Source organism: Pseudophryne corroboree, chromosome 1, assembly GCF_028390025.1.
Source record: "Pseudophryne corroboree isolate aPseCor3 chromosome 1, aPseCor3.hap2, whole genome shotgun sequence".
NCBI classification, from domain to species: Eukaryota; Metazoa; Chordata; class Amphibia; order Anura; family Myobatrachidae; genus Pseudophryne; species Pseudophryne corroboree.
The window spans coordinates 144,092,207-144,102,940 of record NC_086444.1 but is presented as its reverse complement, the minus strand read 5'-3'; the positions used below and the strand labels follow the sequence as shown (position 1 = coordinate 144,102,940).

Here is a 10,734-nt window from a genome sequence, read left to right as displayed (position 1 = left end):
CTGCAGAGTGTAGTGTCAGGGCATGGTATCTTACACTTACATTATCTGGATGTCCCAAAGTAATCCAGGAGGCTCTCTTGATTCCTCCCCCGACTCCTCCTCCTGTTCAAAGAGGGAGGAATGTTCCACCTCTGGAGGTGGTACTCTTTGTCTTGGTTTCTATGCTGCCGCTCTCCGGGACAACCCCGACGACCGCCTCTCCTGCCTGCACCAAGTAAGAACCTCCGGTGATTTCCTCCCTCAGTCAGCTCGGATCCGAGCCAGTCAGTCGCCAGCCGGCCCCCAGCGATCACTCCACCGCCTGTCCGGTCGTCTCTGATCACAGGGACTCCCGCACTTCTCCGGGTACTCACGACACTCCGTGCTTCCGCGACTCGGCACCGGGGGTCCGTCTTGTCCCTCCGATCTCCTCAGCGTTATATACCCTGCGTCATCGCTTCACCCCTCTCTCCTCTCTAACCGCTTTCTTCCTCGAGCGGTACCCATTTTTTTCCAGCATGCAAGACTTCACTCTCTAGGCACTAGGGATTCTAGAAAAGTCTATCCATCCCCTCTAGTGCCAATATAATACTTCTGATCCCCTGATTCACTGCCCCAGGAGATAGTGTCAACCCCAACAATCACATATATTATTACCTGTAATAATAATTCATTTACTACATATATACTCACTGCACATCATATTTTCACTATATATATAAACGGATATTCATATTAATAAATATACTAACTTAACCCCATGGATCATATAAACTAAGGGGCTACACTCTCCCCCTGGTGATTACACTTGCGTTGGAAGTGGACATCACCATCTAATACGGGGTTTGTCTATTCTAACTAAGAATGACCAGGAGTATATTCAAAATATGGCCAAGACATCACCATATTTGGTTGCAACACCCAAGGAATTTCTGTTGGGATTCCTAATTGATCGTATGTAAGGATTCGGGGTGGCTTGCGAACTCGTTGAGGCCTAGGTAACATAACGGGTCGGTCAGACCTCTCTCCTGCTTCTTCCTCAGAGCCACTTATAATTTCAGAATCTTCCGTGACATCCCATCCTCCACTATCCTTTATAACACCACCATCTTCCGTTTCCCACTGGTTGGAGGTACATGATACAGGTGGTTCTGGAGAGACCCCATTTACCACTGGAAGGCCCCATTGTCATCATCCTTATAGCATCACATATCACTACACACATACTTCATTTTAGTCATATTAGTCACCATCACATAGTCACCAATAATAAGTAGGTTTTTAATCCCATATATACCTATAATATTTTTCAAATATTTTTCCAACAATATCTTAATTAAAATTATTATTCCCCCTTAATTACTAATGTATATAGTTTCAGATACAGGTATATAATGTGTTGTACATAGATTTATACTTATAATAATCTGCATTTTCGATTCTATCACTTTCTTCCTTATTTTCATATCTACATTTATACATATAAAGGTATTTATTTATATTTTATTTCAATTGTTTTATAAATCTATATCATTTCTATATCCTTATTTTTTGTAAATACTACTCTGAATTGGTCTCACCAGCTCTTTTTAAAATAACTATATTTGTTTGTCCACTATGAGATGCTGAATGGTCCTTTTAACTGTCAATCATGACCTATTATCCAATGGGAACCAGCAGGATTGATATCTACTATGACAGGTCAGAATATCTATCAATCTCCGGCTAAGAACCAATCAGTAAACAGTACTACTACTATAAGAACAAACAAGGGTTTGAACCCATTGACGCCCTGTGACCAAGCTATTTGCGAAACGTACGTCAGGAGGAAGGAAGGAGGCAACATCCTTCACGGTCACGTGGTGCACACACGTGACCGCAACTAGCCGTTCTCGGCAAAGTCCGTCGCCAAGGGAACCAGTCTAACAGGAAGTATAGTGCGGCCGGAGCACGGCAGCAGGCAGAACGCGGACAGACGCGGCCAGCACCTTCCCCATACCAGGATCTCCCTCATCATACAAGTAGGACAAAAACTTAATGAATTTACACCTGGATTTGTTAATATACCTGATATATGCACCAGTGCATTTTCCATTGCACGGACTGGTATTTATAAATCCTACCCACATGGTATGTAGACTGTTGTACTATATGTACAAGTGACAGTCAATTATCACCAGCAAGTGAATAAGTGCAATTCTGAGTGTGGTCTATATTTCTATCAAAAAAGCGGATGTGGATACATCTGCTAATTTTTGGACCCTATTAAACACACAAACGCCTTCTCTCTTTACACTGCAGAAATTCATATTTATCTCAATACCAGTTGATGATATATATATATATATCATATAGAATATACTCTGTGTCAACTTATTATTTTCCAACTACTTGAAAATAATTTCTGATTGGTCATTAGAGCTGAAGGTTTCATTGCTTATGTTATTTAATCTATAATTTTCATAATCCACAGTGTAATCTCATACATTCATTTTTGTTTTGTTTTGGAGACCAAACTTAGAGGTTTCCCTCTTTGCACAGTTAAAATAATATTATGATTTAATGATTGTTTTATATACATGTGATAACTGTGCAGCATAGAGGTTTTTTCTACTTGTACTGCGACTACTTAAGCCGTGAAAACTTAGATGGGTATCTGAATCTTGTGTTATACGTTATCATCTGTGATAAAAAAAAATTGATATCTTATTTCCACATCAAATCAGCTGTTTGGATACCTGTGGCTCGCAAATTGGCTCTCATCTGTGCCCAATTTGGACACAGTGTGACAAGGTTGAGCATAAGGTCTGCGGTCATACCCCGCTGGAGATGCCCAATCTCATCTGATCTTGGAAGCCAAGCAGTGGAGGGCCGGGTTAAGTACTTGTATGGGAGACTACCAAGGAACACCCTGGTACTGCAAATATTTGCCACCCACCTGTCACTAATATAGAGCATTGTCTTACATCTCGGTTATGACCTATGATTCAACCATCTGCTAGGATTAAATTCCCATTTGGGATATATAGCAGTTTATAAATGACGGTCATATATATATACACTGAATGAGCAACTTTTTATCACAGGTTGTCCTATAGTTGGAATGTGATTATCAACAAAATTATAGATATACCCACTTCGGCCTGTATTAGGTATTTGCACCTTGCAATTTATATATCACTTTCTATATTTTCGCAATGTCACTGTTTAACAAATATTGGCGCTCATTGAACTCCTCATTAATCAATTTTAATGAGAATTAATAAAATATTGCATTTTAGTTAGCTATTGTGACATTCAGTCATATAACGTTATCTGTATATGAGTGCTTCCCAACAAGAGTCTTCTTTTTTTCTTTTTCTCTATGTTTACATTCTCAGAGACCAGCTGGTATACCGGAATGTTGGGCAACTGTCGTAAAACTATGTAAGGTTCAGCTCTCCATCGATTATTTAACTTTTGCTTCCTAGGTACACCAAGCGATCTGATGAGGACCTTATTTCCTGGCAGTAAACGCTGCTCTTTGACCTGTCTGTCGTATCGTGCTTTATTCCTTTCTCCACTTTTGTGAGCCGTCATTTGAGCCAACTGATATGCATCTTTCAGCTGCTGTTTAAGTTGCTTAACATACTTAGTATGTGAAGGGGTTGAGATGGCGTTAGGGTGAGTTCCCAAACATACGTCAATCGGGAGTCGGGCCTCCCGACCAAACATGAGATAATATGGGGTGTACCCGGTGGTCTCATTTCGGGTACAATTGTACGCATGGACCAATGGGGACACATGACTACGCTATTGATGTTTTCGTTTGAAGCTCAAGGTTCCCAGCATATTTGATAGCGTTCGATTGAATCGTTCAGGCTGGGGATCCTCTTGGGGGTGGTATGGAGTCGTTCTCGATTTCTGGATACCACAGCACTTACACAACTCATGAATTAATCTACTTTCAAACTCCCGTCCTTGGTCGGAGTGTAATCTGGCTGGTAACCCATAGTGGATTTGCGACGGTCAAAGCCTTTTGATTTGCTGTGCTATATGCTTGAGCATACCGCGTAAAATGGTCAGTGACCACAAGTATGTGACAATCTTTTCCTCCGGGACTCTCAAACGTCAAAAAATCGATGCACACTAAGTCCATAGGGCCGGAACTACTAATATGCACTAATGAAGCCGATTTTGTAGGTAGGGTCTTCCTAAGGATACAGTTACCACACGTTCGACAAAATTTATTAATGTCTTTGCTCATACATGGCCAAAAGAATCGATCTGCCACTAGCCCTTGTGTTTTGTCATATCCCAAATGACCATGCTGGTTGTGAAGTGATTCTAACACCATCTGTTTATACTTGTTAGGAAGTATCATCTGTAGTCTACTGGTTCCATCCGTTTTCTGGACTCTCGGATGTAAAACCCCTTTCTTCAGGGTCAACTTGTGCTTTTGTCGCAGTAAGACCTGTGACCCCCCAGACAGTTGTGATCGGTTAATGGTCAGATTGGGATCCCTCATTACTCGTATTATAGGAAAAATGTCCGGGTCGTCCAGTTGTTCCTGGGCTAATTGCTCCCGGGAGATCTTCCCGAGCCCCTCCATCTCCACCCGATTTAGCCTGCAGTATGCCGTAGGAATGGCGAGGTCTGATGCTCCTGTCATCACTATAGCCGCCATTCGGGAGTATCGATTTAGGTCGATCTGCTGACATAATCCTCTCACGGATGCAGCTGGTACCTCAATCCATTCATCGTTTACACAATAATCATCTCCACGAGGCATTCGAGATAAGGCATCGGCATCCTGATTGTTGGCACTTGGATGGTACTTGATCTTGAAGTCATAGGTGGTTAATGCAGCCAACCACCGATGTCCCGTAGTGTCCAACTTGGCTGATGAATGGATATACGTCAAGGGATTGTTGTCGGTTTGAACTGTAAAAGGGACCCCATAGAGGTAATCATGGAACTTTTCACTAATAGCCCACTTTAATGCTAAAAATTCCAATTTATGAACTGGGTAGTTCCTTTCACTAGGGGATAGCCCTCGGCTGACATAGTAAATGGGTCTTAACTGTTTATCCTGCACTTGGTACAATATTTCCCCAAGACCCTTGAAGGAGGCATCTATATGCACTTCATAGGGAAGTCCCGGTTGGACATAGGCGAGCACCGGAGAGTGCGTTAACAGATGTTTCAACTTGTTAAAGGATTCTTCACACTCCGATGTCCACCGTCCTCCAAATGACTCCTTTGGTTTGAAGTAGTGCCCTTCTCCGGGAGGCTTGCTAGTGGGGTTGTTACGCGGCCAAGGGGGATATCCTCGAGTCAGTTCAGTCAAGGGTTTGGCCACGATGGAGTATTGTGGCACAAATTTCCTGTAATACCCACAGAACCCTAGAAAAGATCTTTAAGGGTATTGGGTCGGGGCCAATTCCTCACTGTGGCGACTTTATCAGGATCGGTGGATATTCCTTGTCGACTTACTATATGCCCCAGGTACTTTACCGAGGATCGACAAAACTTGCATTTCTCTACAGACAACTTCAGCCCTCGGGCCTGGAGTCGGTCTAATACTTTAAGTAAACGCTCATTATGTTCCTTCAAATCTCTACCGAAGACAATAATGTCGTCCAGATACACTAGCACCTCGCGGTAGCACATATCTCCTACCGTTTTCTCCATAGTTCTTTGAAAGGTGGCAGGGGCTCATTTTATACCCTGGGGCATTTTCAGAAACTCAAAGAATCCTATGGGACAGATAAAAGCTGTTTTAGATCGGTCAGCCACACTCATTGGGATCTGGTAGTATCCACAACGTAGGTCTAATACAGAAAACCATTGACTTCCGTGAAGACAATCTAGGGCCTCATCAACTTTAGGGACGGTATACTGATCTGGTACCGTCCTGTTATTCAAAGTGCGATAGTCGATGCATAATCTTATCTCTCCACTCTTCTTACAAGCGACTATGATGGGGGATGCGTAGGGGCTTTCTGAATCCACTATAACGTTATTTTCCAATAAACTTCGTAAGTGATCCCTCAGATCCTCGAAGTCAGCTGGTGCTAACCTCCTCGATCTCTCTCGGAATGGGGTGTCATCAGTCAAGTTGATATGGTGCTCTACCCCCGAGGCTGTCCCTAAATCCCATTCACTTTTGGAAAAAACAGCATCCCTCTTCAAGAGTGATTCCAATAACTGCTGTTTATCTTCCCCATCAAGATCACTTCCCTTAAAACACGATTCCAGATCGACAACTGAAGGGGGAAGTGTATCTTCACAGTCTGCTCCCGCCGCTTCAGCAATCATCTGGCCCCCTACAAGATGACATCTGGTTCCCTCATCTTGATGGGGAGGGGAGAATGACACAGGGCTTTCCTTATCTTGCTTCTCACACCACCGGCGGAGATTTCGGAACATGTTAGTATTAGTTCCAACAATCGCCGATAGCTGTCCATTGTCCCCAGGTGAGTCAGGACAGACTAATGCTATAAAGGGTACAGTATCATTCGGTGAAATCAGTCCGGGCTCGAAGGTGATTTGAGTAGTTATATACCCCAAATAAGGGTATTTCTGCTCACTTAGACCCCAAACTGTCAGTCCATGGAGGGGTTGTATAGGGACATCCGACAAATGGTCCCGGTACCAGGATTCAAAGACGATGGGTACTTGGGATCCACTATCCATTAAAATAATGCAGTCTTGTCCGTTAATCATGGCTTTCACCAGTGGTGCCTGTCCCATTAGGCTTTCTGGGATGTTGGCAACCCACTGGGCACTCCCCATTGCATAAATATTTAGAATTGGGGAGTCTGTGAGGGGGTCACAGTACTCCCATTGGAGTTTTCCACTTGATTTGCTCCCATCCGCTCAGAATTATTTGAATTGGGATAATTCACTCGTCTTCCTGACCCAGTACTTGTGCACTCGAATGATCTATGACCAATCTGTCCACAGCTATAACACGTAATGGGGGGTCGGCTTCCCCCTCCTCGAGTCACTCTTCTTTCCATTCGTGGAGGCCAATACTGACTAGAGTAAGCGTTGGTCTGCAGTGCAATCAACTGATCTATCTTTTTGTTCTATTCTTCGAGCAATTTGAACAATCTATCATCCGTGGGAGAGGAAGCAGGAGTGGGAAATACCACTTTTACTTTCTTGATGGTACTCTCTCGGTTTTCTATTTGGACTTCCTCCAGCTTGACCTCTTTTACTAATTCTGTTAAGGTAGGCGGAGGCCCCGAAGTCCGAATGCATCTTAATCTTTGAGCCACAGGGTTGTTGGTCAATGCCCCTTTTAGCACTTGCCTCATTCTGCTCTCATCTACGGAGGCCTTAGTTATTCCACCTTTGTCGACAATTTTGTAGATCAATCGATCGACCCTATAGATGTAATGTGTCAATGTTTCTCCAGGCTCTTGGTAGGTTCGATTCAGTCTTGCCATCAAATCCCCTAAATCTCCGAGGGTACCAAAGGAAAAGTCTAGGGCCTCAATATAATCTTTTAGAGTAGCTGTAGACTTGCTCCTCCTAGTAGCTTGAATCACCCCCATGGCAGGCCCTCGGAGACTTTCCACTATTCGCTGTTTTTTTTTACATGTTCCGGACACTGCCATTCTTCTGAATCTGGAACAGCTGACTCCCGCCACGTGTCATATGTTTCTTCACCCACAGGCACAGGAATAATCCCGGAGAACATCCTTAATCGACGATAGCCCCCTTCATAGTGCCAGCGTTCTAGTTGACTGACCATCTTGTCCACCACCACTTCGACCCCAGTTCCCACTGTTCCATCTTTATTCTCTGAAGCTCCTGCTTCCACCCCAACAGTAGTCAGACACTCCCCCACTGCCGGAACACCTGTCCCGAGGTCTCCCCCAGAAGCTGCTTCTTCATCCATGCAGTCGATCCCATCTGGCCATATTACCTCAATCTTCCAACTTGGAACATCTCCCACTACCACTCGGATTGGGATTAAGGTTCGATCTAATGAATGACGGTTGCTGACCAAAAAAGCAAAGGTATCACCATTAGGTCCTCTCCACCTATCTACCAGACATGGCTGACTAACATCATACAGGTTAGCCACTGCTCGTAAGGCTGCATCGTCACTCACCCCAGACAGATTTCCCCATAGTCCAAAACTACACAGGGGGTCCACCCCCTTTTCCTGACACCACCTATGAATATCGGCACTCATCACTTCTTCCATGGTCCGGTCGTTAGTCGGCGCACCCCGGTTCCCTGATATTTCGGATCTCAGCAGTGCCTCCATAATGTAACCCTGGTGTAATGGTTGGGTTACTGTGAACTAACAGATTGTGCCTCCACCCGAGCTATTTGGATATGTATAGTTCCAGGCGAGCTTGGGAACGCCTCTAAAGAAGATATGTTGTCAATCCCACTCCTATCTATCTAATATTTCCCTTAAGAGACCCAAGTAGTATGACCGGGGGACTAATGGAATGAATCTTTTTGTTTCCTTTCAGGTTCCAACTCCAAGAAAAAAAGACAACTCCACGGGTAAGTATATGGCTGTTTACTTGTTATCAGTCAACTATATATATATATTAAAATTTACAAATCACACCTTTCATTTCCTTAGAAGGTAGTCCTCAGGATGAGTCGTTCGTCACATTAGTAATCTCCTATACAGAAAATAACTGCATGCAATACAAAAAAAACTTAACCATTCAATAGTCCAGAAGACTATTGACCCGGGTTGGTAAAAATTACACTAAACGGTACTTATAGCTTAGATCATACCAATTATACTATGGTGCACCATCAGCTATCTACCCAATAACTGCCTAACCATTGAATAGTACTTTGACTTTCTTTACTATCAGTCTGATACCCCTGTAAAAGTCAGTAGAGGAGTAGGATACCTAATCCACTTTAGGGGTTCTGCTGGGAATTATTTTCCAAGGGACGCTCCAGGGTCCTGGTAGTTCCCGTTTTTCAAAGATGGAATGACGGGGAGTCCGTCCTTGGGGTAATTGGGTATGTAGGTACTTATCTGGTTTATCTCCCCGTAAGATTCTTGGCTCTGGTCAATAACATCGGGTATAGTTAATTCCAGGTTCAATTGGATATGCTATGAATAGTCGATTAGTCAGATAGGGCTGTGTCCCAGCCATTATTCCCTTGCAACTGCCTTAACGACTGGGATTAGGAGTGCTGCTACTTAATTGTCCAATAGTATATCCTGCTTCTACTCACCGTATTCACTGTATTGAGATAACTTGCAAGTACTGAAGCATGCTGTAATTTAATATAATGTGTCTGGCTACTGTATCCTAGCCTGCAGTCGGAGTGTGTTGGAGATGTATGTTGGTCAGGCTGCTAGGTGGATATATCCTGGCTCCACGTACTGATGCTACGCAATGCTTATCCCTGATGTCCGTGGTCTATGCCGACACAATAGTAGGATGCCTAAGCGAACTGATAGTCCCTCATATGGTGAGCGGTCTATATTTTTATCTATAGCTGTTACAATAACATCCAAGCGAGATAAGAGAGGGTTTAATATATAGTCACTTATAATTATTTGTAGTATAATAGTTAGTGCTTCATATACTAACAGCCCTTGAAGTAAAACTGAGTTTGGCGAGGAGATCTGCTTACTCTCAAACAAGCTGCCACTGTAGTAAATGCTATGCTGTGCTCTCCGCTGCAGAGTGTAGTGTCAGGGCATGGTATCTTACACTTACATTATCTGGATGTCCCAAAGTAATCCAGGAGGCTCTCTTGATTCCTCCCCCGACTCCTCCTCCTGTTCAAATAGGGAGGAATGTTCCACCTCTGGAGGTGGTTCTCTTTGTCTTGGTTTCTATGCTGCCGCTCTCCGGGACAACCCCGACAACCGCCTCTCCTGCCTGCACCAGGTAAGAACCTCCGGTGATTTCCTCCCTCAGTCAGCTCGGATCCGAGCCAGTCAGTCGCCAGCCGGCCCCCAGCGATCACTCCACCGCCTGTCCGGTCGTCTCTGATCACAGGGACTCCCGCACTTCTCCGGGTACTCACGACACTCCGTGCTTCCGCGGCTCGGCACCGGGGGTCCGTCTTGTCCCTCTGCTCTCCTCAGCGTTATATCCCCTGCGTCACCGCTTCACCCCTCTCTCCTCTCTAACCGCTTTCTTCCTCGAGCGGTACCCATTTTTTCCAGCATGCAAGACTTCACTCTCTAGGCATGAGGGATTCTAGAAAACTCTCTCCATCCCCTCTAGTGCCAATATAATACTTCTGATCCCCTGATTCACTGCCCCAGGAGATAGTGTCAACCCCAACAATCACATATATAATTACCTGTAATAATAATTCATTTACTACATATATACTCACTGCACATCATATTTTCACTATATATATAAACGGATATTCATATTAATAAATATACTAACTTAACCCCATGGATCATATAAACTAAGGGGCTACACTCTCCCCCTGGTGATTACACTTGCGTTGGAAGTGGACATCACCATCTAATACGGGGTTTGTCTATTCTAACTAAGAATGACCAGGAGTATATTTAAAATATGGCCAAGACATCACCATATTTGGTTGCAACATCCAAGGAATTTCTGTTGGGATTCCTAATTGATCGTATGTGAGGATTCGGGGTGGCTTGCGAACTCGTTGAGGCCTAGGTAACATAACGGGTCGGTCAGACCTCTCTCCTGCTTCTTCCTCAGAGCCACTTATAATTTCAGAATCTTCCGTGACATCCCATCCTCCACTATCCTTTATAACACCACCATCTTC

General features: G+C 44.0%; 1 pseudogene; it reads left to right on the top strand.

The window, feature by feature from the left end:
• The first annotated feature begins 2,784 nt into the window (after window positions 1–2,784).
• LOC134948066 (5S ribosomal RNA) lies at window positions 2,785–2,905 on the top strand (annotated as a pseudogene).
• The last annotated feature ends 7,829 nt before the right edge of the window (window positions 2,906–10,734 follow it).